We start from the raw sequence: 27,876 nt of genomic DNA, 5'->3' as shown, positions 1-27,876 counted from the left end.
TCAGGCCTAGTTTTTTGGGGAGAAGACAACTTCTGGGTCCACTCGCCAGCAGAGGAGCAAATTTGTGGAGAAGACCGTTAAGCAGGGGGCCGCTCTTGTGGCTCAGGACAAGCTTTGAGACCTTCTCCGGAAGCCATCGACCATCCTCACCCTAGCACAGTAGCTGAGTTCTGGAGAGGTACAAGCAAAAACTCTGGGATCTTACTCCCCAGCAGGAGATATCAGGGCCAGCCAGTTCCTTTCTCCTGCTCTGCCTGGCTTCTCTCCTGTCTGGCCATCTCTTTGCACACAGGGCAAAAGTGATGTCAGCTTTCTCAGGCTGTAGGAGCCAGCATCTGCCAAACTGCAAGTCTGACAGCAGAGATTTGTCTCCTGCAGACTCCCTGAGTATCCTGTATTGCGCACTGAGAGTGACACTCACTCCTGTGCATTGGGCCAGCCCAAGGTCTACGCACACCCCAAATCTTACAGAAGCCCTACTTTGACGGCTTAAGTGCGACATGAGTGGCTGCATAGGTCTTGTGCTGCCCCTCTGCACAGAGGGGATATTCCTCCAGAGAGAGTCAAGGGGCTAGATCCTCAAAGGGATATAAGTGCCTGATTGCCAGTTTAGCTCAGTGGTGAGGGAGAAGACCTGGGTTCAAGTCCATGCTCCACATCAAGCAGAACGGGGACTTGAACCTGGGTCTCCCACATTCTGGGTGAGGTGTAGGGTAGAAGGGAGGCACTTCAATCTCAGTCCCAGGTGAGAAGGGTCTGATCTGCCTTCGGTACCTAACTCCAGGGGAGGCTCATAACTGAGGAGCCTGTGTGGGGAGAGGTGCTTCCTTCTAGCCCTGAGTTATGTACCCAAGTCCCTTGGAGGGGTGAGGCATAGGCCACACCTCCTCCTTGGCATTGCCTGTTGGCTAGTGTTGGTGGCTCAGCAAGCTGTCTTTGGGAATCGCATTCGTAGGCTCCTCACTCTCCCTGCACATCGTACAGGGAACCTGGGTGCCTAAAGTGGATTCCTCTGGGCAGCACGTCACCTGAAGTTAGGCACTGCAGTGCTGGGCTTGAATCCCCCTTGTAGCTCTAGCCCAAGAGCACCTACCAAGCTCTGCCTTGTTCACTGCTTGCGTCCTGCATTTGTCATTACACGGCTGAGTTAGCCGTGCATGCGGGATCTGCTCAGCCTCCTTCTCTCTGACCTTTCTGAAAAGCAGGATGCTATAGCACTGAGGTCACTGCTTTAGGAGTCAGGAGACCCATCTCCTGCTTGCTATTTCTATTTGCCGCTGAGCTGCTGTGTGATTTCCCCTCTCAGTTTCCTCTCCCACCTCTTGTCTCTTTAGATGAGGGCAGGCACTGTGTGTTACTATGTGTATGGACAGTGCTTAGCACAATGGGGCCTGGATCGGCCCTCTACACGACCACTAAAAATCATACTGCTTAAACCGAGCCTGCACCAGATACGATCAACACTTGGTTACATCCAAACCAATTTTCACACTACAAGACAGTTTGTCAATGAGGGCGTTTTCCCTGCCAAATTTCATCTTGCTGCCTCTTCTCTACTGCAGATCGAGAGCTATTCACAGAGAGAGTGAAAAGATTTTTTATAATGGGGAAGTTATATATTCCCCTTCCCCTACTTTCCTGATATGCCATAAGAGCGGAGCCATTTCTGCACACAGTCTCCCAAAAAACCCTCTGTGGATAGAGAGCAGGCCTGCACAGTGCCAGCCTTAAGGGCGAAAGTTTCATAAAGCAACTGAAAACACGGCTTAGAATGTAAACGCTTGTGCAACTTTGACTACAACAGCAGTTGTTATGGCTCCCACTATAATTATTGTTAATTCTCCTTTCCCCGGGCACTTTATACGTAGAGACATGGGTGAAAAGTCTAAGGGTCAGGAGCTATGAAGGTCTAATCCTGCCAGGTGCTGAACACCCTAATTGCCTGTGGACTTCATTGGGTGTTAAGGGTGCTTATCATTTCATAATAGGTGCTTTGTACCTCTCAGGACTGGTCCCTAGCTCCCATACCCAAGACTGGGGTATAAAGGGTTTCAGAGGAAACCTTGATGTTACAGGCTTGAAATCTCTGGTGTCCTTAAATAGTCTGCATAGGTTGGTAATAGCACCTAGCTCTCACATAGTGCTTTTGATCAGTAGATCTCAAAGTGCTTTACAAAGAACGTCAGTATCATTATCCCCATTCTACAGATGAGGAAACTGAGGCACAGAACCATCCACATTCATCTAGTAAACCAGAGGCGGAGCCAGAATTAGAACCCATGTCTTCTGGATTAGCATTCATGCAAGTGAGAGCCACATCACAGGAAGGGGCTGGGCAGTCTCTGTCAACGCCCCTTCCTTCTAATCAACAATTCCTCTCTGTCCTTTCAACCCTGGGCCTTCACACCTGGCTCTCTTCCTCCAATGAATCCCCTTTCTCTAGCGTGTGTGTCTGTGACCCCAAACTAGCAGTGGGCTCCCTTCAATTGCCCCTTTTTGGCAGCCCCCCAGCTTAGTAAGAGAGAAACAGATCTCTTCACCACTGCAGGGGCTTTGTAGCCAATCCAAGAGGAACTCATATTGCAAATTCTAGGCGACGCATCCAGAGCTGGAGGAAACAACACAGCTGGCATCTTGAACAATTCCCCATCTAAAAACACAGTCAAGCTGCTATTGTATATCGAGCCATGCTATTTATATTGTTTCCATTTCCAGTCTCACATCCTTGGGTATTGGAGAAGCTGGTTGCGGGGGAAAGGGGTGGGGCATGTAGAGGGTTGGGCTGGACGCATAAAGGGGAAAGAATGATGGCACCTGGTGTTATTTAGCAGTTTCAAATATCCATGTTTGGCTGGGGGGAGAGGAGAGAGTCAGGACCACCTCACCTGTGACATTACAGAATAGCTGGCACAAAGTCACTTTCACGTATAATAGCCATGGCCTATATGGTGTGGCATTAAAGAGGAACAATAAGAACAAGGCTCTTCCCAGGCTACAGATGACCCCAGTGACTCACACTGTATATTGTTATTAAATCCTGAAAAGACTGAACGGAGAATTTTTGTTCCTCTGCTACATAAACAAGACTCAACTCGCAGCCGAGATGGCCTTGATACAGCTGTCCCTGAAAGAGCACTGAATTCATATGCAGATCTTCAGCACCATGAATTGTGCAGTCAGGGAGTGACACTACTGGTCACACCAGGTCTAGCGCAGATGGATCCTGGCCCATCTCCCCCACCACACTCCTGGATGAGTGTATTGTTGAGCTGCAGCCCAAACGCACTACAAAATCCATTTCACTGGTGACCCCAGCTGCATTTGAACTTGGGTACCTTTGAGGTGAAAGTTTTCACTGACATTCCAAGCTTTAATTAAGGCAAAAAATACATTTTCCCCACTCTGCCATGCAGCCAGCTCCAAGCTGAATTGCTCTTGTTGCCTGGCCCATTCCAGATAAAACCAAACACCAGTGATCACTGAGAAATCAGCTAGAACTGGTGAAAATGAATCGCTTAGTACCTGGCTATCATTCTTAATATCTATTAGGGGCTGGCCATTTGCTTGGCACTGTGCACGGTGCAAATAAACATGGTCCCTGCTCTGAGGAGTGTCCCGAAAGAGAGACACAAACAAGATGGGAGGCCTTGGAAGATACAAAGGAGTTACTGATTTAGAGTATTATTGTGAGAGTCAGAGAGTTTAAGGCCAGAAGAAACCACCAGATCATCCAGTCTGGCCTCCTTACATCGCAGGTCACCGGCACCACCCAGCCCCCACACGCTAAACCCACCACCCGAAATTAGACCGAAGTATTACAGCCCATTGCTGATTGCTGTTATTATTTATTTGTATTATTGTAGCACTTCGGAGCCACGGTCATGGATCAGAACCCTATTGTGCTAGGTGCTGTACAAACACAGAATAAAAAGATAGTCTCTGCTCCGGGGGTTGATAAGCTAAGTGCCTTCTTTTATATGTCTCCCTAAATCCCAGTGTGGGGTCCCAAGCCCTGTTTCTTCTCACCCACTCTCCTTAATGCTGGGGTGGAGAGGACATCTATTTGCTGCGAGCCAATCAGTGGTTAGAACTCAGGTTTTGTATCTGTATCAATAAAGCCCTAGCTGTCAGCCACACTATGGACACTGTAGTATCTCCAGTACGGCTGTTACTGTGGGTTTCAGTACCACTTGCTGCCACTGGGGAAACTTCTGGGAAGGGCTGTTACTCCCAGGTGGCTCCAGTGGGCGGAAGTAGCACCTGCTGCCACAGGGTAGGTCCCCAATGGGTCAGGAGATACTGTGGCCACTGCAAGAGTCATGCAGTGCTAATTCAGGGTAGTCCCAAAGAGGTGAGTATGGGGCTTGCAGTAACCATGATCTCTCCCTGCTGCCCCAGATTTGGCTCCTCCATGCCCCGAAGCAGGTAAGGGGATTCCTGAGCTGGTGGGAGGGGTTTTTCTTAGCCTGGCGAGGCAGGCAGGAGGGGGAAGGGTTTTGAACTGAGCCTCTGATGGGAGTTTAAGGGGGGAGTTTTCTGAACCTAGTTGGGGGTGCCTGAGCCCAGAGCAGGGGGTTCTCAACTGTGTGTTTGTGGAGATGGCAGGATTCAGCGGGGCAGAAAGTGCTTCTGAGCCTTTGGTGGGGGTGGGGATTTTGAGTGAAGGTACCGGGGTTTCTGAGCTTAGTTGGGTCAAGCAGGTTGGGAGGCGAGTCTGTGGGGCAGAGACAGGAGGATGTTTCTGAGCTGATGGGTTTGGTTTGCCAGAAGCTCTGAGGGGCTGAGGAAGGTTCTGAGCTAGGCCTGGGCTGCGCTGGCTAACAGGACCAGCCTGGTTGGGAGCATGTTGCACTCCATTTGTGTTGGACAGGGCAATGGTGAATCAGGCCCTCAGGATTAGATTGTGTAGCCCTTCCTACTGTTGGTCCTGTTACTCACGAGAGCGGTCCCCATGATTTCAGTGGAGGGAGCATCCCGCAACAGGAGGAAGGCTCTGAGGCTCAAGCTCTGGAAGTGCTGAGAGTGGAAGTGTGTGAGCGCGGCAGGCGTGTCACTGTGATGCTGGTGCAGATACAGACCAGTGCTGGCATTTGGCTCCTGACAAAACAGGAGAGGACATAGCAGAGCAAGGGCCTTTGCCTGATTTTCTAACTCTGCCTTTGATAGTCACAGACTTACTAATGACAGCGCAGTCCCTTGAGTCTCTCTCTGTCTTGCACTGGATCTGGTCCATGGTTCTGAATAAATAGCTAGCCACATTCTGCGGAACAATGTGTTATAACTTGTGCAAGTGTACATCTGAAGTTCAGTTGTATGTCAACTGCAAGGGATCAGGCATGCACCTGGATTCACAGGCAAATCATATGTCTCTGAGGTCCTGACCCACCTTAGGGGAGGCGTGGAGTCCTATCAGTACAGCAGAAGCATCATGTGCAATGTGAATTAAGGCCTGGTGAGTTCAGAGGAAGCACAACTGCTGCTACAAGCCTGGAGTGCGTGCGGGGTGCACTCCTGCCTGCAGCTGGTCAGTTCAAGTTGGGAGGACAAATGGCCACATTGCACCTGTCTCCTGAACGAGGATGCAAAGAGTAGGAAAGTTCCTATCACTGCCCTGTCCCTTGTGTACCTGAGCAGCAGCCAATCACAATCCGGTCCACAAGCAGTAAGAGTTTATTGATTTACTTGTTTTGGGTAAAATACTCAAGCTTCCCAGATATCATCAAAGAGATGTTGCAACGCTCCATCTCCCTAAATGTACACACACACAGTAACTGGTCACTTAACTGCATAGCAGAGCTGAATAAATATTGGGGAAAATATTTCCCTGAATATTCATTAGAGTTTGAAAATACACATTGCTTTGACCGTGTTCTCTTTCTGCAAACAGTTGAGCCATCAAGCTCTGTGTGCATGAATACTTGCAAAAGGCAAATGGTAAGCATGGATATTTGCTGCATAGCAATTTGCAATTGCATATTCTCACTTGTAATGTTAGAAATGTGGGAGTCCTGTTGTGTCAGTCATTTACAGAAGTCACTCAGTCAGGAAACAGAAGCAGTGCCGCAGGGCTAATTCAAATAACCAACGCCATGTGAATTTTGACATTCATGTACTAAATATTCACAAGCAACTCTCTGTGAGCTATTCAGAAAGGGGAAAATTGGGATGAAATTCCCAAATGACTTTGAGTAACAATTGCATTCAGGTTTCAGAGTAGCATCCGAGTTAGTCTGTATCTGCAAAAAAAAAAGGAGGACTTGTGGCACCTTAGAGACTAACAAATTTATTTGAGCATAAGCTTTCGTGAGCTACAGCTCCTGATTTGTTTATGAATGTTTACTGTCTAGCCTCCCCATATAGGGGGTCTGGGTGACTAGAGGTGGATAATGGATCCTGGGTGGATGGGAAGCTGAGCTGGTGTGTAGTCGGAGCAGTATGAGCCCAGTGGCCTATTACTATTCCTCGGAGTAAATAGGAAGCAGGGAGGGAATCATTTTAGAGAGTATGACTCCCTCTGTGCACTGCTCCTGGAGGGTGCTGGAATGCTAATCTGATTGTTATTACACATTCTGGCCTTTTGACTCTAAAAATACAGGCGTCTTCAAAGCAAGCTGCCTGAGTTGCTTCTTTAGATCTAGGGGAGATAATCTGAGCAGGTCTGATACAAATACCGTCCAGTATTAGGAGGTGCTTCTGACAAGCCATTCCTTTACTCCATAGCACTAGGAGAATATTTGTGATTGCAGTAGGTCCATCACTCTTCAGACAGGTGACAAACACAGATGGCCTGCCCCTCTTGCATTGTAAATTTGGTATCTCCCAGCCACGAATGTTTTTCATCACCATCAGTTTTCCAAGGATGCACATAATGAGAAATGGTAAGAAAAATTGAACAAGTGTGAGCAAGAGCCAAAGGAGCTGTGCTTTAAAAAAAAAACCAACCCCCCACCCCCCAAACCTTTTAAATTATTGAAGGGCACTGGGTAAGATTAACTTTCTGTGCCCAGCCCTTATTATTGTTTCATTTCCCTGGAACTGGGAATTGCAAGAACTTGGATAAATGGGTTGAAAGGTTCTGTAGTTTCTCTATAACTAATCTAAATATCTCTTTATCTTTTGCTGAAAAGCTAATTTGTAATTTCCTGTGTTAATGCTGCTTAGTGAATTGTAATGATGCAGGGTCTGCTTTTCCTCCTTGTTCTTCAAGAACGCTGCCATCAGAAAATTGTGTGAAATCTGGAAACTGGCCATTACTCCTGCTTTTAAATTGTCAATCTAATAAGAAAACTCCAGAAAGTGTGTGGACCATATGGTCCATTTTTTCACTTCTGGGTTGGAAAGTTTCCACCTTCCTGGAATATGTTTCTTCAGGATGGGTGGATAACAGCGGCCATATTTCTTTTGTTGTAAAACCCATAATGTGGCAGGTGGTACGATTGCACTTCATTTCTGTGACCTATAATCCTGCATATGTTTTCATACTAAAGCTTGCCAGTCCATTCAAAATCCGTGCCCATCAGAAAGCTCTCCATCCAGGCTGTATCCCTGAGGCAAAGGCAGAGTAAAGAAAAGCTCTAACCCAACTTCACAGCCAAGTAGTTATGAGCATGTGGCCTGCACCAAGAATTGTCCGAAGCAGAATGAAAGGGGGCTGCTTTAGCAAATGGGTTTGGTGCAAGATAAATGACTTTGCAGAGAGCTCACTCTGCTGAGCTAAGGATATTTGGTGTGTTGCAATCACTGATGTGCAATTATCTGTGGTGTTTGGCAGCAGTGCCCAGCTGCTGTGGTTTCAGAAGTGTTACAGAGACCTGCTACTCATAGCACCTCTCTGCTTTGAAGGTCTGTTCTGCTGCACATGTTATTCATGGGAGTCTTGAGGCTAAATCTCAGTGTATCATAATGAAAACATGGTAGTCAGCAGGAATTTTGAGCTTTGTAATAAAACACAGAGGGAAAAGATTGTCTTAAACCATAGAACATACTGGTGGAAAACAAAATTGTTAGCCTTGCTTTGAATAATTGAGAAGCCCTTCCATTGAATATTTAATTACAATAATATTTAGTTAGCACAGTCCCCTGACCTTATTTCATACAATAGAATCTACTCGGGAGAATTGCTGTAAGGAAATGACCTGTGAAAAGAAAATATTTTGTCATATACCACCATTGATTTTTTTTATCAATCAGTTATTCAGCTGAAATTGGTTAATTAGCTTGGCTTCATTAAGACTCATTGGCATTTAAACTCAATGTTGCTAAATAATTATAGTTTTGTCTTCTGAGCCCATAACCCTGGGTCACCTAATTGTTATTAAAATATGTGTGTTCTGTTCTGTTTTTAATAACTTCCTTGAGAAAACCTTTAATTGAAAAATCACAGAGTGGGTGGTGTCAAACATTGATGACATAATGAGGGGACTTTGAGTTGGACTGAGGCTGCCTTCTCGACTGTGATATCTTCGTTTGGTGGTGCCTGCTTGGAGTTAAGTTGAAGGGAAGGAACTGTGTGAATTTGGGGGCCCAGATCCTCAAAGGTACTTAGGTAACTCCCTCTGATTTCAGGCGGATCTGGGCATCGGAGGAAGAAGAACAGTTGGTGACAGTCTAGCATCCTAGTACCAAACTCCTTACAAAACTCCCCAGCAAGCAAAATCATTTCCCTTCTCTGCAGTTCTTAAACCAGATTCTCCTTTGAAGACAGTTGGAGAGCTAGTGGAAGGAAAACCCTGTTGGGAGGGCAGAGGATTAGGAATAGTTTCAGATAATGATTGTAATTTGCTTGTTTTCCTTCACAATTCTATCCCGTAATAAGCAGGCGGCTTCCTTTCAAGGTTTTTGCAGTTGGAGAAAATACAGTATTAAATGTATTTTGCTTTTTTTGATTGGGAAATAGCAATTCCAAATGAATTGGGATTAGCACAGGCCTCAACTATGTGCTAGCTAGGTTAGTGAGAAGGGTGTTTGATACCTGGGAAACATCCAGTTGGTATTACCGGTACTTTGAAGCTGATTAAGTTACAATGTCTTATACAGTAGCTAAAAGTACAGCTTTGGGGACTGGTAGCAGGCTGTGGACATGTTCACCTCTAGGTCATTTACTTTAATCTGAGCATGAGTGTTTATATCCCTGTTTTGAGTAAAACCCTATCTCATGTAACACTGGATGTTCCCAGGCAAGTGTCTAGTTCTTTTCTGCATCCTGCTAAGCTTTTGGCCTGAATGGTGCCAAGTGTCAATGAGTTCCATAGACAAAATCTGCACTCTGTAAACAAAATACTTCCTTTGATCAGTTTTAAATTGGTTGCCTTTGATGTTGTCCTATACCCCTATCATGGGGTGTATAGACCCCAGACAGGTCTGGCATCCAAGGAGTTAATGCAGGAACTGCAGGCCAATGCTGATTGTCAGCTTCACAGAAGCTAGGAGAATAAAAGAGCTGCCAGAGGAGCCAGCAGGCTGGAGAAGGAAGGTCCTGCCAGCAAGCTGGTAAGAAGCTGTCCCAGAGTCATGGGAGAAAACCACTTTCGCCACACCATGGGTAGTCTTCGAGTTCCGAGCCATGCCCTTTGGTTTATGCAATGCAGCAGTCACATTTCAGTGCCGAATGGATGAGGTCTTGTGGCCGCATAATGATTCCATGGCCGCTTATTTGGACAATGTGGTGATTTTCAGGGCAGGCTCCTGCAGAAAATTAGTACCTATGTTCACAATGCTAGCCGCATCCCTGACAGAACGAGCCAGAGCCTCTGGCCTCCAAAAAGTGTGATGGACTACTGAGGGCCAGGAGGCCTTCCAAAAGATTAAAGAGGTTCTGTGCGGCCAACCAGTACGATGAACCCCAGACTTCGAGAGGCCCTTTATATCCCTGAAGTTGCCATAGGCACAGTGCTGTCCCAAGGATATGATGGTGCAGAACACCTGTTATTGTACTTAAACCGGACGTAACTCCACTGTGACAAAGCACATGCAATAATCAAAAGGGGGTGCCTTGTGGTGAAGTGGGCTAGTGAGACATTACAGTACTATCTACTAGGCAGCCACTTGAAGCTGGTGACTGCCCATGAGACAAACACAAGAGCATTGAGGTGGTACCTTAGCCTACAGCCTACAGCCTACAGCCACACTCCTTCCAGCCTTGGCCACCAAAATAAGAATACAGGTTTCTTCTCTCGAGAGGATGAAGCATCACCTTTGAAGAGAACTCTCCCACTTCCATGCAAAGTGAGGTCTGTCTTGGGGTGTGTAGACCCCTAGCAGCCAAGGAGTTAATGTAGGAACTGCTAGCCAGTGTTGAGACATAGTGTGGGAGGCAGTGGGAGTGTTGCCCCCTAAACGGCTTGGAATTTGACCCCCCCACAACATGTGGCTCCGTTGGCCTGACTGGAGCTTCCCCCCAAATATAGAAGTCAAACTACACCTATGGCCTCACAGCAGCTGGGGGAATAAAAGAGCTGAGAAGCAGAGGGGCGAGGCAGTTGCCAGAGGAGCCAACAGGCTGGAGAAGAAAGGCCCTGCCAGCAAGCCACCCCCAAAGTGACAACAACTCAAAGAAGGGATAAGCAAAGCCACAACTTGCAGAAGCCTACAGAACCAAGGGAGGTAGGAAGGAGCCCAGGAGACAGCAGGAGATTTGCTGAGGACAGATTCTGCCTGCCTGGGTTGGGGCCCTGACCCAGTGGAGTGAGTGGGCCTGGGTTCCCCTACATACCATTAACAGGGAATTAAGAGCCAAAGGAGATTCCAGGCCAGGAGCAGATATGCCCGCCAAACATGAGGGGAAGCCCGTACACTCCAGTGGGGCAGGAATTAACGTCCTCACCTCCAGAATAGGACTATAGAGATTCAGACAAGAAGGGTGAGCTGACTACCCCACTGATCTGAGCAGACTCTGCTCAGCACCCTGCCTGACCAAAGGGGGTTGGCACTGATGCACTGGGGCACCAGTTCACAACCTCCTTGTTCTTTTATTGTTTGCAGTGTGCTCTAATGGATAGAGCATGGCCTGGGACTCAGAAGACCTGGGCTCTTTTCTCATCTCTGGCAATGGCCTGCTGGGAGACCTTGGGCAAGTTGATTCACCTGTCTGTGCTTCAGTTTCCCTGCCTGTGAAATGGGATAATGATACTGACCCCCTTTGAAAAGAGATCTACTAATTAAAACCGCTAGATAAGTGCCAGGTGTTACTACACACTGTACCCCTCTTACTCTATAAAGTAAACACTGCTAATCTTATACATCTCTTCATATAGAAATCTTTCCGTGCTTTGAATCATTTTCATTTCCCTCCTCTACACCTTTTGTATTTCTGTTATCTGTCTCTTCTTGGAGATGCAGTGACCAGTAACGCATATAATGTTCCGGGTGAGGGTACACCCTAGCTGTATATAATGGCATTAGAATATTTTCAGTATTATTTTCCATCCCATTCTTTATCCATCCTGCCATTTTGTTTGTTTTTTTGACTGCCATCCCCGGGGAAGTCTGAGAAGTTACAGGTAGTTCAGTAGCCAGGAAGGTGGAGGAGTCGTTTCGTATATATTACCTTGTGGTTGTCAGCGCTGTGTGCAAGCTGCCATCATGCTGCACATTTCCCTAGCTTCGTTAGGTCCCTCTGAAGTTCCTTGCAGCCCCCTCTGTTCTTGGTTAACCTACACAGTGTTGTGCTGTATGCAGATTTTGCCACAGTGCTGCTCATCACCTTGTCCGGATCATTAAGTATATTCTGTAATACTGGGCTTATTACAAAACTGCAAGACACTTCACTGCTAACCTTCTGGCATATTGGAAACTGACCGTGCACTGTTTTCTGACTCTTAGCCAGTTTTTGAAGTCCTCTTCTTAGCAGTCTCTTGTGAGGGGCTTGGTCAAAGGCTTTCTGAAAGTCCAAATAAACTATATCCATAAGTTCTCCTTTACGGACATGTTCAAAGAATTCAGGTATATTAGATATAGTTACATTTTCTCCCAGATGAGTCTTCTAGGGGCTCCCTTAGTGCAATGACACGGCCTTTGCCCTGCACCAGCACTCAGAGATGATGAGTAAGGCTACATTTTAGTCACGGGTATTTTTAGTAAAAGTCATGGCCAGTGACCTGTCTTTGACTTTTACTAAAAACACCTGTGAATTAAACTTGGGCGGGGGACCCCGGGTGTTTGATGTGCGGGCAGGGGGCAGTCCAGGGGCACCGGGGGTGTTGGGGCAGGTGGCCCAGGACCTCTGCTGGTGCTGGGGGTGGGGGGGAGGGTTGGTGGGGCTGGCAGGGGCTCCCTACCCAGCTCCTATGGCCCTGCAGTTCCTAGGCGGTGGAGGGGCCATGGGGTTCCGCATTCTGCTCCTGCCACAAGCACCGGCTTCCACAGCTTGCATTGGCCAGGAACCGCAGCCAATGGGAGCTGTGGCATTGGGGCCTGCGGGCATGGGCAGCATGCAGAGCCCCCTGGCTCCCCTGCTGTCTAGGAGCTGGAGAGTCCCACACCCAGAGGTAAGCGTCCCCTGCACCTACCAATCCCCTGCCCCTAGCCCTGAGCCCCCTCTCACACGCCCAAAGTGCTGCTGCTGGCCCAGGGACTGCCCAGCTCAGGCTGCCCCTGAGCCAGCACCAGTCGCTGCAGAAGTCATGGAGGTCACGGAAAGTCACGGAATCCATGACTTCTGTGACTTCCGTGACAGACTCACAGCCTTAATGATGAGCCAGAGTGGGGAGCATGCTGCCCTGTCCTGAAGTACATCAGTGCATCCCTTTTTGCTAGCCTTTGATATGGTAAATTACCCTGTAATCAGAATGCTGCTCCCTGTCTCAGGGTTAGCCTCCACCCACCCTTGAGGTCCACTGTGTTAGCTCTGTAGGAGGTACCACTTCCTGTCTGGTTGATCATAGGTCAGAAGGTGCTGCTGATCAATGGGGCATACACGATGCTGAATCCTTCCTTCTGGAGGTGTCCCTTTCAGTTGGTGACTAACACAAGCAGCATTTCCTGCTATGCTGAGTCAGGTTGCAGTGTGTCTGGCACGTTAGCAGAAGATGGGGCGGTAGAGACATTAGTGACTAGTTTAGAGACACCTGGGCAAACAGAGAGTGTAGCCTCTAAGCTGCTGCCTTCTATTATCCTGGGTTGGCATAAATAATAAACAGAAGATACCACGGATAAAGCAGGAAGGGGCTACGATGACTATTATGGGTAGGAAGTTTGATCAAGTAGATAAGGCCCTAGACTGGGACTAAATACCAGGGTTCAGTTCCCTACTCTGACACAGAGGGTCTATGCAACCTTGGGCCAGTCACTTAATTTCCCCTGTTCCTCAGTTTCTCATTTGTAAAACGGGGTAATTCTTCTGTCCATACAGTGGCACTGTGAGGCTAAATACACTAATAAGTGTGTTGTGCTTAAATACTGAGGTGATGAGGGTGAGATGGATAGGTGGGATTGTGGGCAGCGCTGGTCTTGCTTTCATTAACACTAAAAGCCTCACTAGATTCAACAGAGAGATTCAGAGGGGGGAAGAAAGGAAAAGGGAACTGCAGTGACTGAGTGGAGCTTTTCCATACAATCAGGTGCAGGAGACAGTCCTTTTGATTACCGGAGGCCTCCACTTGGTAAACCACTTTCTCAAAATGCTTAGCCGCAGGGTCTGAAACAACTCATTATCGGCCTCACTAGAGTCCTGTTGTTATGAGGATAATTTATTTTGCTCAAAAGACATTAAATCATCGTGGAAGAGTTGAAATGGTATAAATTACTCACATCTTCTTCCACCTGAAAAATGAAAAAAACTCAATGGAAAAGTTATGCAGAGACTATTGTAATTGAATGCTGAACTTAGCAAAGGACTGGGCACGTACAGCATGTGTGGTGGGCACATATTGCATGATGGCACATTCGCAGAAGTGGTTTAAAATGAACCATTTCATAAAATCACAGAAAGGTAGGGCTGGGGAGGACCTTGACAAGTCATCACGTCCATCCCCCTTCACTGAGGCAGGGCCAAGTAAACATAGACCAGTCGTGGGCAACCTGTGGCCCGTGGTCTGCATGTGGCCCATCAGGGTAATTGGATTGTGGGTCATGAGACATTTTGCTGATGTTGACTGTCTACAAGCACTGCCCCCGCAGCTCCCAGTGGCTGCAGTTCGCTGTTCCCAGGTAATGGGCACTGGGGGAAGTGGCAGCAGGCATGTCCCTGCGGCCCGCTGTTTCCCACACTCCCATTGGCTGGGAACGGTGAACTGTGGCCCTGGGAGCTGCGGGGGTCATGCCTGCGGACGGTCAATGTCAGCAAAATGTCTTGTGGCCTGCAATCCGATTACCCTGCAGGTTGCCTACCACTGACATAGACCATCCCAGACAGGTATTTGTCCAACCTATGAAAACCCTCCAGTGTGGGGATTTCACAACCTCCTGTGGACGCCCATTCCAGAACTTAACTACCATTATAGTGAGAAAGTTTTTCCTGATATCTAACCTATATCTCCATTGCTGCAGATTAAGCCCCTTACTGCTTGTCCTACCTTCAGTGGACATGGAGAACAGTTGATCACTGCCCTCTTTATAATGACCCTTGACATATTTGAAGACTGTTGTCAGGTCCGTCCTCCACCCTCAGTTTTCTTTTCTCAAGACTAAACATGCCTGTTTCTTTAATCTTTCCTCACGGATCAGGTTTTCTAAAAATGTTATCATTTTCATTGCTTTCCTCTGGACTCTCTCCAGTTTCTCCACATAGTTTCCAAAATGTGGTACCCAGAATTGGACGCAGGACTCCAGCTAAAGCCTCATCAGCGCTGAATAGAGTGGGACAATTACGTCCTGTGTCTTACTTATGACGTGCCTGTTAATATAACTCAGTATGAGACTAACCTTTTTTGCAACTGTATGACATTGTTGACTCTTATTCAATTGTAACCCACTCTAACCCCCAGCATCCTCTTCAGCAGTACTGCCACCCAGCCAGTTAGTCTCTGTTTTGTAGTTGTGCATTTGATTTTTCCTTCTTTAGTGAAGTACTTTGAATTTGTCTTTATTTAATTTCATCTTGTTGATTTCAGACGAAGTCTCCAATTTGTCAAGGTTGTTTTGAATTCTAATCCTGTTCTTCAAAGTGCTTGCAACCCCTCCCAGCTTGGTGTCATCTGCAAATTTTATAAGCAGTCTACTCCATTATCCAAGTCACTAATGAAAATATTAAATAGTACAAGACCCAGGACTGACTCCTATGGGACCCCATTAGATACATTCTCCCAGTTTGACAGCAAACCATTGATAACTACTCTTTGAATATGTTCTTTCAACCACTTATGCATCCACCTTATAGTCATTTCATTTAGACCACATTTCCCTAGTTTTCATATGAGAATGTCATATGGAACTGTGTCAAAAGTCTTTATGACTTACTAAAATCAAGGTATTTCCATCTACTGCTTTCCTGCTACCCACTAGGCCAGTAACGCTGTCAAGGAAGGAAATTAGGTTGGCTTGGCATTATTTGTTCTTGACAAATCCCTACTGGCTATTCCTTATAACCCTATTATCCTCTAGGACCAGTGCTTATAAATTGATTGTTTAATAATTTGTTCCAGTATCTTTCCGGGTGTCGAAGTTAGTCTTACTGTTCCCTTTTTTAAAGACAGGTACTATGTTTGCCCTTCTCCAGTCCTCTGGGATCTCACCTATCCTTCAGGAGTTCTAAAAGATAATTGCTAACGGTTCCAAGATTGCTTCAGCTCGCTCCTTAAGTACCCTAGGATGAATTTCATCAGGCCCTGCATCTTTGAATATATCGAACTTAACTAAATAATCTTTAACTTGTTCTTTCCCTATTTTGGCTTGTGTTTCCAGAGATTTCCACAAGGTATCAGTTGTTCTCGAAATTAAAACACCAGCATATTTTAACAAATGAAGTTTAGGTTTTTGAAATTACAAAATAACAGAAATGGATATGTCATTCTAGGTATTTGACTGAATATTTTCAACTTGTTAAGGAACTTTCTGATTGCACTGTTATTGAAAATATGACACAGAGTCTCTTATGTGTAAGTGTGCAGTGTAATTTAATCACCTTTTAAAGTCTGCCAGTGGGTATCAATATTGAGAAGTTCTAGTGTATCATGATCTTTTGAGACTTGGCTTTTGGGATAGTTCCCCTAATGTACTGATGCTGGGGGTGTCAGTATATCTGTTGTCTCTCACTGAGCTAGCCTTTTAATAAATGATACAGAGACACAATTTAGAAGCTATAGTGAAAGCAGACAATCTTACAATTCAGTTATCAAAGTGCCTGTGAATCCCTTTTCAAAGGCTGATGAAACAAAAACAAATATTCCTCAAAGAAAGTTGGTCTGTGAACGTTTTGGGAATGCAAATGTGAAACATAAATTAGTGTAGACCTTTTGGTTCATTTTCAAAAGTTTGTATAAACTTACGATAAGCAAGGTGTAATACATGCAATTATTGAACTGTCTTTGTTAAAACAGTCTTCTAACTAGCAGAGTAAGAAAAACATTTTGGGACAAGTGCTTTTTAAAAAGTTCATATTTCTGGCAAAAAGCCATCAACAAGTTACGTATGTTAGTGGGGCCAAACTCTGTTGTAATGATATATATGGGCTTTCCGTATTAGATAGGAATGCAATGTAATCATGTGCCTTTCACTGTCAGATAAGAATGCTCTGGTACTTCAAAGTCATTCTGAGTTCACTAGGACTTCAGCAGAGAGGCTGCTAACTACAGTGAAATATCTCTCTCCCATCATGTCAATGCCACTTTGCCCAGCACACTGTTCTGTTGTGTTGGCGGGGAGGGGGAGGGGTGTTTGTGTGAGAGAGAGTCATGTGTAAAAGGGTTTAAGGCTCTTGGAGGACTTTCACCTCTTGAGATTTACTGTAGGTTAAAATCCAGGAATAGGCCATAGTTGAGAAAGGGCTCATGGAGTCATCCCGGTGGCGCGAGGTACCATCTTTGGAAGTGTCACCAAGAGATGGTGCTTAGCACATCTGTTGGTAGGCAGTATCGTGTTACCTACGGTCAGTAGAGGCTATAGATGTCTCAACATGACACATGAATGTGCTGAGACTGAAAAATGGTGCTTTTTTTTCCCATTCCCAGAACGAATTCAGGCATTTGTCTCCTCTCAGCTAGCCTTGTAGGATGCAGGACAGACTGGCAAGAACTGGGACCATCTGTGAAAGTTGCGATGGATGGCACCTGGACTAGTAAACACTGGTACACAAACATGAGAAAAACACCACATGATGTGGCATTCTTGGCAAGCTTTGCTTAGGAAAGACCCAGGACTGGAATTTCATAGCAAAGACTGTTGTCTGCCAGGAGTGACTATTAAGGTGCATTGGCAGAACTGTGCCCAAAAGCTTGCACAACACCTGCTCTGCTGGAGCCTGATTCCAGACAGTGCCTCATTTTCATAGCTATGAAATTCACAGGATATGTGTAAAATGTGATATAAACATGAGCCTGATTCTCATTCATAATAAGGCCCCTTTGCACTGTTCTGAAGCCAATAGAATCAGGTCAAGGTATGTTTATTTAACCAAAGATGCAAAAGAAATCATATGCGGTGGTGGTAGGTAAGATATTATTGACATCCTTCTATTAGGTTTCCCTGTATCTTCACACTAGTGTGTTGTCCAATGAGCAGTTTGGTCTCACATACTGACACTAAGGATGTCATTTGGAGCAGATATTAATAAACCTAGTAACTGCTGAAGCAGTAATTTCTGGTGTATTCAGGTGAATTAATTCCATGCCAGATCTTCCTAGGGAAGTACCCAAAGCTCCTTTAACTAGTTTGATCTCTACTTTTGTTTCTGTTCTGTTAAGTGGCTGCTTGCCTGCCTCAGCAAAACTGAAACAAGCATTAGTTGCAAAGCAATTAATAGAACTGATCCATTTGAACGGAGTTGGGTAGCACTACACCAGTAGTTTTCTTTTGAACTTCTTTCTGACTCCAATACAAAAGATACATTGTGGGAAAGGAGTTAGGGGTTGGTTTGCAGAATCAGAAAGGTCGCAGGTTAGGTGTGTTTTACACCTTCTGAGAATCAGGTTTTGTTTTCTGTCCTGATGTCTTATCCTGGTCATTTTTTAAATGGCTGGCAGAACTACATGTATGCAGGAATCTCTTGTGCTTAAAGGGCCTGGTCTGAAGCCTGTTGAAGTCAATAGGGAAACTGAGGCACAGAGAAGTGAATTGACTTGTCAAAGATCACCAGCAGAGCCAGGAATAGAAGTCAGGTCTCCCAATTTCCAGTCTACTACTCCATCCACTAGGATGTTCAGGAGACCATCCTGCAAACCCTTTGTGCACTTGGGAGACATATAATTAGGGAGTATGTGATGTAGGACCTCAGTCAGCCGGGGACAGTAATAAATTAAGAATAGTGAACACCCAAAAGAACAACCTCCGTGAGCAGTTTGCAGACAGTGAAAACTGCTTGTGTAAATCCCTCGGCAAATGCATTCTAATAGTGAACAATTTCAATAGCCAAGCTAGATTCAGGGATAATTGGCAAACAGGGAAAGGTTACAGATTCAGAATCATAAAGTGTTCATTGCAGCTAGTTTGCCTGGTACTAGTCAGGGTCAATGGTCCCGCTGCAGCAGCGGGAATCCTCATGGAGTTTGGCCACATGGAAACCTTTTTCAAAGGTCTCCCCTTCTCTGAAGATCTAGGATTTGGTTTCAGACCCAGAGATGGAGGTGCTGTGGCAGCAATAGAAGTGAGGTTTGCTACTGAACCCTTTTCTTTCTCCATTCATTTGCAAAGCCACCGGAGATTAAATGCGTCATATGTGCGCTGAAGACTTTGATGAATGAAAAGGAAACAAAAAGGAGGAATGGATGGTTTTCCCAGTCTGCTGAATCAAACCACAGAGCCTGGAACTAATGGGTGGCCCCTCAGTAGAGAGACGGTGCATTGAGAAGGACTGGTGGCAGGTCGATATGTGGGAAGCCTGGCCTGCCACTACTCAACTCTGGGTGATTCATTGACAAACCCAACCCTAGTCTCTACGGCTGTCAATCCAACTCCTAAAATGATGGCTCTGTCCCCCCATTTTGTCAGTTTTCCCTTTCTTTAGTGTTAATGGTTCGGTGCCAACATGTTTTCCTCAGAGGGCAGTGTGTTGAGACCTCCCTCCATCCCAGTGGAAACCTGCTGCCTCAGGCCTGGGACTTGTCAGTCAATGCCGTGTTTGACTCGCAGGCTAGCTGAAATGAAAATGTAAAGCTCAAGCTGCTATCAGAGCTTCTGTCCCTTGACTTTCCTTAAAGGGCTGTCACATTAGCTGTGAGGAGGAATAACCAAGCAACTTCACTTGAAGGCACAATAGGTACATAGTAATTGAACAAAATCTGTGCCCACGAGCCAGCGGCCAGTGAGGCCCTTTTTGCATAGAGTAAAAATCTGCTTAAAGTGAGTACATTTCTAGTGTGTCAAAAGGTGACATACTATTGAACGTGGCTTCCCAGTTCCCCAGAGAATCACAAACTGGGCTCAGGGGGCCAGGACCACCTTCCCTTCATGGCTAGTTGGAAGTAGGTTGCCAATTTTGGCTGGATGTTTTCCTGGAAGTTTCATCATATAACATAATCTTTAATTAAAGATTAATCTTTAATTCCTGGAGACTCCAGGACAATCCTGGAGGGCTGGCAACCCTAGAGAGTCTCAAAACTTTATAAGGGGTGTTTGTCCATTTCTTCTGTAATGTGGAGTCACAAAATGGAAGAGGTTGAGAACCCAGGTCTAGTGGACTGAACAGCACACGAACAGTAGAGTTAAAAGGAATACTCTTGAGGTTGCTGGGCTCTCAGGTTGCTTACTGTTTAAACAAATAAATAAAAAAGGTCTCTCATGCCAAAGCAGTGCGAACAACCAATTTCTCCATTCACTGGCTGATTTGAAAAAAAAAATGTTTTGGGTCAAACAAAATATTTTGTTTCATTTTTGAGTTTTCAGAGAAGCAAAATTGAAGCAAATTTTGAAAGGAAAAGTCATTTAGAATCAAACAACCAAATAGATATTTTTGTTTTTCTGACTGAAACCATTCAGCACATTTGACATAACTTCACAAAACATTTCAATCAACGTTTTGGGGACAAAAAAAACCAGGTGTGTCTGAAAAATGTCACACAGCTCTAGTCATGATCTCAAACTTCCAATAAATGCATAGGAACAGATGGTGCCCTTGCCACAGGCCCTGTGTCTGGGTTGGGAAATGACTTTCCTCCCTTCTCCCTTCTTGTTTCAGAGAGAAGCAATTGGACCTGTAGCAAATTATCTCCTCCTTTGTCTTTGAACTGTATGGTTCATTTTCTGGTCAGTGCATGAACAATAGAGTTAAAAGACAAAGGGGGAAAGTAATTTGCTACTGATCCAATTGCTTCCTAATTTGCAACCTCCTGCTCTGGGAATGTCATAGCAGGTGCAAAATGCCGGCTTACCTCTGTGCACCTGGATCCAAGCTTTGGATAGCTCATGCAGGAGTGCGAGGGAAGATTCTCACTCCCATTTATGTTCTGTCGTGAGCATGCAGCTTGCAACGTGACTGAGCCCTCAGAGAAACGTGAAGCTATATTAATAATGAAAATGGGAGTTAAAAAGGATTTTATAGACTGCGGGTGACACAATTTATTTCTTCCACTATGTAACGACTTTGCAGTCAGTGTTCTTACTGCACATTGACTCCTGAGAACTCTGCCACCCGTTGACTTGACACTGGTTGGGAAATGGTAATACATGTAATGGTTAACTCCAGGCTTATGGAAAAGGGGAGATGTTAAATGGAGATGTGTAGTCAATTACATATGAGTATATACACGAGGAAGCTCCCAGTTCCCACAGTTATGTGTGATCATAATCTTTTCATATAAATCATGATTTATAGTTCTCCTGATTCAAAAGAATGTAAAAAGCTTACAAAGGAACTTTAAAAACAAAGACATTTTAAAAAATCCGATCTTCTTACAGTATTTGCCAAATCCTGAGTTTGGTGCTTTGGTTCTCTTCTAAAGCACCTGGTGACATCAAAAATAACTAATGACACCACAAGCATCTAAAGCAGGACATAATCCTGCAGTGCCTATATGATTTCTGAGTGTTTGAGATGCTCTCAGTTTCTGAATGTTACCTGGAACTAAAGGCGTGACAGGTAATTGAAGAGTGTTTTCATTTGGAAGTAGATTGCTTTTAGACTTACAGCAATTTTATTTTCTAACTCTTCATGCATTCATTTAAAAACTTGGGATCCTAAAGTAAAAACTCCTTAATAGTTCACCTTGAACGCCTTCTTAAATCTTGAGTGCATCAAGAGGTTTATAACACAGCAGCCACACAAACTGGGCGAAGAATTTTATTAAGTTTAGGTGAGTCAGAAAAATAATAATAATAAAACATTTTTTATGAAGTTGGCGAGAAACTTATAAACTAGGTGAAGTTTTACAGCATATGAAATTGATACAAGTTGTAAATTTGAATTCCCAGACTGGTCCTCAGGTCTTGTTCTTTATTACATGAGGTAACATTTCCCATTTTTAATAGTTCGCTTCGGCAGAGCGAACAGGGAGTTTTAGCTTTCTAAATGACCAGCAGTTAGTGTTTTGTAATAAAACATTCACCTGTCCGTAAGGTTCCATTGATTACTTTTACTGAGAAACCCAAGATCTGTGGATTAGTGGCAAATGCCTATTATCTGCTTTGCCTGTGTGGGCTAAAAACACATTGCGATGCCAGCCCTTGTGGAGATTCCAGTAGATTCCATTTGATTCCTTCTACTGGTTTATGTTGATTTGTATAGGTCACTGTTGCTTTCAGCTGGAGGATCAGTAGCTCCAGGGACCAAATGCACTAATGGCTGGTGAGATTGTAAACTCTCTGAGGCAATGTCAGAGGGTAGCTGGCCCTCTGAAGGGGTCAGGGGCCCAACCTACATCTGCCAGGCTCCACAAGGGGGAATGAGTCAGCTCAGGTTCACCTGGGAGTAGTTAACTCACTGAGCAACTGGGAGGCAGCTAATCAGGCAGGGAAGCATCCGGGCATAATAAAAGTTTCAGGACCTCAGCTAGAGGGGGAGGCCCTGAGGAGAAAAGTACCTGTCAGAGAGAGGATTACTCCAGCAATCTGGAGAGATGGTGTCTGAGAAGCCAAACCTCCCAAGAGGGAGGAGTAATGCAAGAAGCTGGGGAAGTCTACGAAGGAGAAGAGGGAGGACATAGCTCAGGGAGCAACAAGGGTCCTCAGCTGGAACCCAGTGGGGTGTGTGGCCTTGAGTTCCCTTACCTACTTCAGCCAGGGGTTTTTTGGAGGACAAGGTCCTAAACCCAGGAGATGTAGGGCTGGATTAAAGTAAAAGCTTAACTAAAGGTTTGTGCACACATGGGGGCATCACAGTGTAGCACTCTGGTGTGTGTTGCTAGTTGTGGCGCCTAGTCTGAGCTGTGGGGCCACAGGGACAATCCCTACAGGTAGAGCACAGTGGTGGTTATAGCTGGTGTTTGTGTTTAGTTTCCAGTGCTGTGTAGGTTAAACTTTTTTTCTTCAAATACAGTTCTGCTCTGAAAAGTGGTCTTTGTAAAACCTGGCAGTGGGAGGGCTCTCACTGATTGTAATTCAGTGATTTGCATATCAGATTTGCATCATTGCTGGTGTTTATCATTACCATCGCACCTTGGGGCCCTAGTCATGGACCAGGACCAGGGCCCTGCTATGCTCGGTGCTGCACACCCCCAGAACAAACCCAGTTCTTGCCTCAAAGAGCTGATCGTCTGAGACCAGAGGTGATGGATAGCGGTGGCATACAAGGAAACCATCACCCACACTGGTCAGCATGAGAGGCAGTGGTCTCGGCAGCCTGACTATTAAGCTTTTTATTGCAGGTATCACACCAAAGTACGGTTTTAAAGGGGAATAACAAGTTTTGTGGCTGTTGACGGGGCTTCTCCTAGGTGTGAGAGGCATCGTGGGAGAAAGCACAAAGGTGCTTGTTTGAAAACCTAACAAGGGGACCATGTAGGCTGGCACCATGGGCCTACTGGAGGGAGGGTTGACCTTTTGAGAGTGAATGGAAGCTGATAGGTAGGTGGGGATAGATCACAAAGGGCCTTGATAGTGAGGACCAGCACCTTACATTTGAGAATGGGGAGCCCATGGAGGGATGCAAAGAGAGGTGTGATGGGCTCAAAACAATGGGCTAGGAGAACAGAAGCATTCTAAATGGCTATGGGTGGGGCATGATTGCGTTTAGCAAGGCCAGGGTGAAAGCTGTTGCAGTAAGTGAGTGATATGATGAGAGTTTCAGCTGTGTAGAGACTTTAAACCACCTTTATGGCAGCCCCAAGTCTTGGACTGACCAGGGGCTAAACTGCCCCCTGGTGCAAGTCAGAGGAGTCACAGAGCTTGTCTAGCACATGCCAGCTACATTGATCCCCTAAGGTCTATTCTGAGGGCTGGGAATTGTCAGAGCACATTGTGCTCTGGCCCTGCCCCAGCCAGCCCTGATATGGAGGAGCTGGTGTAAAATTAGTTATGCCAGGCCAGGCTTCTCCCACAGTGGAGTAAACCTCAAATGCCACTTTAGGGCAGCATTTAGAGGGGGGAGGATCTGGCCCTAACTCTTTCTCTTTAAAGAGTTCCACCAGTTAGCAATTGCTCACAGTGAGTTAACTTGCTTTGTGCAGACATGGTCCAGTTTGTTCTTTAAATGCGCAGATTGTGTGTGTGTAAAAAATAAAAATCTTTATTTAAAATACCCACCCCATGTATGTTCACGCCTAGTGTTCCTCCCTAGCAAATATTCATTTATGTAGCTATGGTGTTTTAACTAATTACCAGACTTCCTTTTTTCAAAAAAAGGCAAATTAAGATTTTTAAAATATCCTGCACTCTTGGGTCTATTGGGACAAGTGAGAAATTACTTGGAAACGAAATACTTACACAAAGAAACAGCAGTGACAGAAAACTGGAACTGGGCTGCTGCTGTGATCAGATATTCCCCACAATGCCCTAGTTGTGTCACCTTAATGGTGACTCTCGGAGGAAAATCATTGGACTTGTGCTTTTTTGGCTGCTTCATAGTGCATAACGATGACTTCAAAGAGATTTTTCAACATATGCCCTTTCTTCTGCTTTTTACATTAGAAATTGAGGTCCAGTTTAGGCTGGAAGACTCTCGGTGGCGACTGGAGAGGAGGTGTGAAATGGTCTTCTCATGAGAGCTAAGAGTCAAAGCTGAGCCCTTGAAAGGAGGAGTGGATTTATAGTCAGACCCTTTGTATTTTTTATTACACTTATTTAAATTTGCTGACTAATAAATGTTTTGGAGAAAGGATGGCTGTGATTTGGAGATGGGCCAAGCCCAGGAGGGGAAGGGGACAAAGGGGGCTGTGGACCTCCTTTCCAAGCATGCAGATTCTGCAAGGTGTGAGGGACCATTTTGATCCCCCTCTAAGGACACATCCTCAGCCATACTCTTCCTGCACCAGGGCTTGAATGGCAGGACAATTCTGCTGGCTATAAGATAATGAATTCCTGGTTATGGAGCCTTCCAGGGCGTTGGTTGCCTCCCTCCCACCCCCACACCTAGGGTTTCTAATCCCACAACACTGAATACCTTTGCCCTGCCACTTGCTCTGCCCCTTCTCTGAGGCCCTGCTAACTCCATCCCCCTCAGCCCCCTGTCACTCGCTCTCTCCCACCCTCACTCACTTTCTGTGGCAGGGGGTTGGGGTGCGGGAGGGGGTGAGGTCTCCAGCGTGGGGTCAGAAATGAGAGGTTCAGGGTGTGGGAGGGGGGTCAGGGCAGGGGTTTGGGGTGTGGGAGGGGTCTCAGGGCTGGGGCAGGGAGTTGGGCTGCAGGAGGAAGTTTGTGGTGTGAGCTCTGGCCGGGCAGCACTTACCTCAGGCAGCTCTCAAAAGCAGCTGGCATGTCTGGCCCCTGCAGCTAGTAGCTAGACATGCTGGCCACTTCTAGGAGCTATGTGGAGCCAGGGCAGGCAGGGAGCCTGCCTTAGCCCCGCTGCCTGCTGACTGGACTTTTAACGGCTTGGTCAGCAGCGCTGACCAGAGCTGCCAGGATCCCTTTTCGACCAGGTGTTCCGGTTGAAAACCAGATGCCTGGCAACTCTACCCACACCCCTGATTATGACAGAACCTAGAATTGGGACTGCTATCCCTTCTCTGTAATTTAGGTGTAACAACTAACAATGTACATCCTCTGAGACTTCCAGTAGATTCTCCAGCAGCACCAGGGAAGACCTAGATATGACATTCCTGATAGCTGAGAAAAATAAAAAGAGAAAAAATAAATGCCAGGCCTTATTTATGCCCCAGAGGACTGCATGCTGGCTTTGTGCCCACATGAGTGTGGGAACAGAAGAGCGGGGTTGGGGGAAAGCATGTGCTCTGGAGGAAAGAGCAGAGGAATGCGAATGGTGAGCTGCCACTGAGATGCTGTGTGGCCTTGGACAAGTCACATCACCTTTCTACCTCAGTTTCCTCATCTGTAAAATGGGGCTACTTGAGAATTAATCAGGTAATGTCTGCAGAATGCTATGGAAATACTCTGTGTTGCTATTGCAGTTTGTGTATGGGCACTGAATAATTTTGTTCAAGTAATTGCCTAACTTAAGAACAGGAACATGAGGGAAGGAAGAGGATGCCCAGAAGTCTTTCTCCTTGCAGCCCATGAGGACAGGCCAGCTGGAACCTTATGGTCCCCTGGGTACAACGGTAATAGTCACCTAAATGAGCAAAGAGGAAACTGGTTTAAGGCCTAGGTAGGGGAGCTGGCTAGCTGTGAAGGTGAACCAAACCAGCACCTCTTAAAAGGTTGTAGAAGTGGATGTCCTACCCATGTGCGGGAAGCACTGTGCTGGCGTATCGCAGTGCCACGCTGCCCCCAGCGCAGTTAGGTGCCTTGAAGGCACAATTGGGCTGTAAATATTTAAAATGCTTTATACATGAGTTGTTTCTCTTTTTGCCAGTGGTAATTTATTACACACATTAATGCTGGTAAATTGTTCTGATGTCTGGGTGTTTCTTTACATCTGAATGATACACATGAAATTTTAACCGGCAGCCTTTAAAATAAGGCCATGCTGGTCTTTTGTTTCCTTGCTTGCATGGTAGGATATCTTCCGAGTTTATTTAAGAGAGGGGAAAAGAGGAGAAAGGGGTCTGGAGAATTAGTGGCGTGTGGTTTTTTAAGCAGTTGAAATTCAAACCCATCTGGGTATTTATACAGCAAGATCTTCTAGATGAAGAATCTGCCAAGATAGTCATGTGATTGAGGCCAACATGAAACAAAAGAATTCATTTATTATCCAGGCAGGAAATTTGTTCTTCTGGATGTTGTAGCTACAGACATAACTATTTCATTTCCTTCGGTTCACCCAGATTAATAGCTTGTGCTCTTTTGTTTGTATGCATGTTTTATTTCTAAGCATTTTCTCTTGTCTGTGTATGAACACGAAGGTTTTGTGTGTGGTGTACTTGTACATCTAAGCCAGGAGTGGGCAAACTTTTTGGCCTGACGGCCACATCTGGGTATGGAAATTGTATGACGGGCCATGAATGCTCACAAAATTGGGGGTTGGGCTGCAGGAGGGGGTGAGGGCTCCTGCTGGGGGTGCAGGCTCTGGGGTGGGGCCAGAAATCAGGAGTTCAGGGTGTGGGAGGGTGCTGGGGCAGGGGTTTGGGGTGTGGGTGGGGGGGGTGAGGGCTCCGGCTGGGGGCTCTGGGGTGCAGGAGGGTGGGACCGAGGTGTTTGGAGGGCAGGAGAGGGATCAGGTGGCGCTTACCTCAAGCAGCTCCTGGAAGCAGCGGCATGTCCCCTCTCTGGCTCCTATGCGGAGGCGCGGCCAGGTGGCTTTGTGCGCTGCCCCATCCACAGGCACCACCCCTGCAGCTCCCATTAGCTGTGGTTGCTGGCCAGTGGGAGCTGCGGGGGCGGTACTTGGGGCGGGGGCTGCGTGCCGAACCCCCTGACTGCCCCATGCATAGGAGCTGGAGGGGGGACATGCTGCTGCTTCCGGGAGCCACGCAGAGCCATGACACAGGTGGAGCGGGACAAGTCCTGGACCCTGCTCCCCTGCAGAAGCTCGAGGACTGGATTAAAACGTCTGAAGGGCCGGATTTGGTCTCCGGGCCGTAGTTTGCCCACCCCGAGCTAAGCATTTCTGTGAGTGTATGACTGGCCTTTGTTTTTACAGAGCTCTGAGCCATGTAAAACCAGTGAGACCCCATCTGGTTCCTTCACAATCGGTGACTAGTGTCCAGACATACACTCCTCTGAGCTTCCACAACAACCCATGGCCTCTCTTGCTTGTCTCCAGGGTATGACAGTCCTCTTTCACCTATTTTGACTAACTGTTTCTTCTGCTGTTCCCCCTAAATGATCCCACTAGAAGATGAAGAAAGCAGCAACGTGAATTTCGCCTCCTTACCCTGACCCCAGAACTAGAGGAGACGTGGCTGAAGGGACAGAACCAGGCTCTGGTATGAGAAAAGAAGCAGAAGAGAGATTGCTAGTCATGGCAGTTTGTTAGAGGGATTGTAGGTGGGCCCCTGCATGCATGGGGCCCTGTGCTACAGCAGAGGTGGCATGTGTCTATGAGAGGGTGAATAAATCAGGAATAGTAGGTTTACAGTCTGTATAGAGAGGGTTGAGGGCACTGTTGATTCTCTTGTGGAATGGCACAAAGGACAGCTTGCTGACAGTATACTCTAGATTTCTCAGCCGTCACAGAAATGGGGTTCATAGATAGACTTGGAAGAATGAGATTTTTATTGACAAATGCTGATTGATTGCCCTGGAAACGGGAAGGCTATTAATGATCTATCCAGAAACCACTGGTCAGGGAGCTAAAGG

General features: G+C 46.2%; 1 protein-coding gene across 12 annotated transcripts in view; it reads left to right on the top strand.

Annotated features, from left to right (window-relative positions):
• The window catches only part of EPHB1 (EPH receptor B1), a 342,358-nt gene that overhangs the window by 12,890 nt on the left and 301,592 nt on the right, over positions 1-27,876 (top strand). Inside the window, exon 1 of one of the 12 annotated variants that reach the window (XR_012160841.1) lies at positions 27,131-27,341. The exons of the other annotated variants lie outside the window; for them this stretch is intronic. The gene's annotated coding sequence lies outside the window, so the exon portion shown is untranslated. Of the gene's footprint in view, positions 1-27,130; positions 27,342-27,876 lie in introns of those variants that run through there. 12 annotated transcript variants of the gene reach the window in all.

The sequence above is a fragment of the Lepidochelys kempii genome, chromosome 9 (assembly GCF_965140265.1).
Source record: "Lepidochelys kempii isolate rLepKem1 chromosome 9, rLepKem1.hap2, whole genome shotgun sequence".
Lineage (NCBI taxonomy): Eukaryota > Metazoa > Chordata > Testudines > Cheloniidae > Lepidochelys > Lepidochelys kempii.
This window is presented reverse-complemented; position numbering and strand designations above follow the sequence as displayed.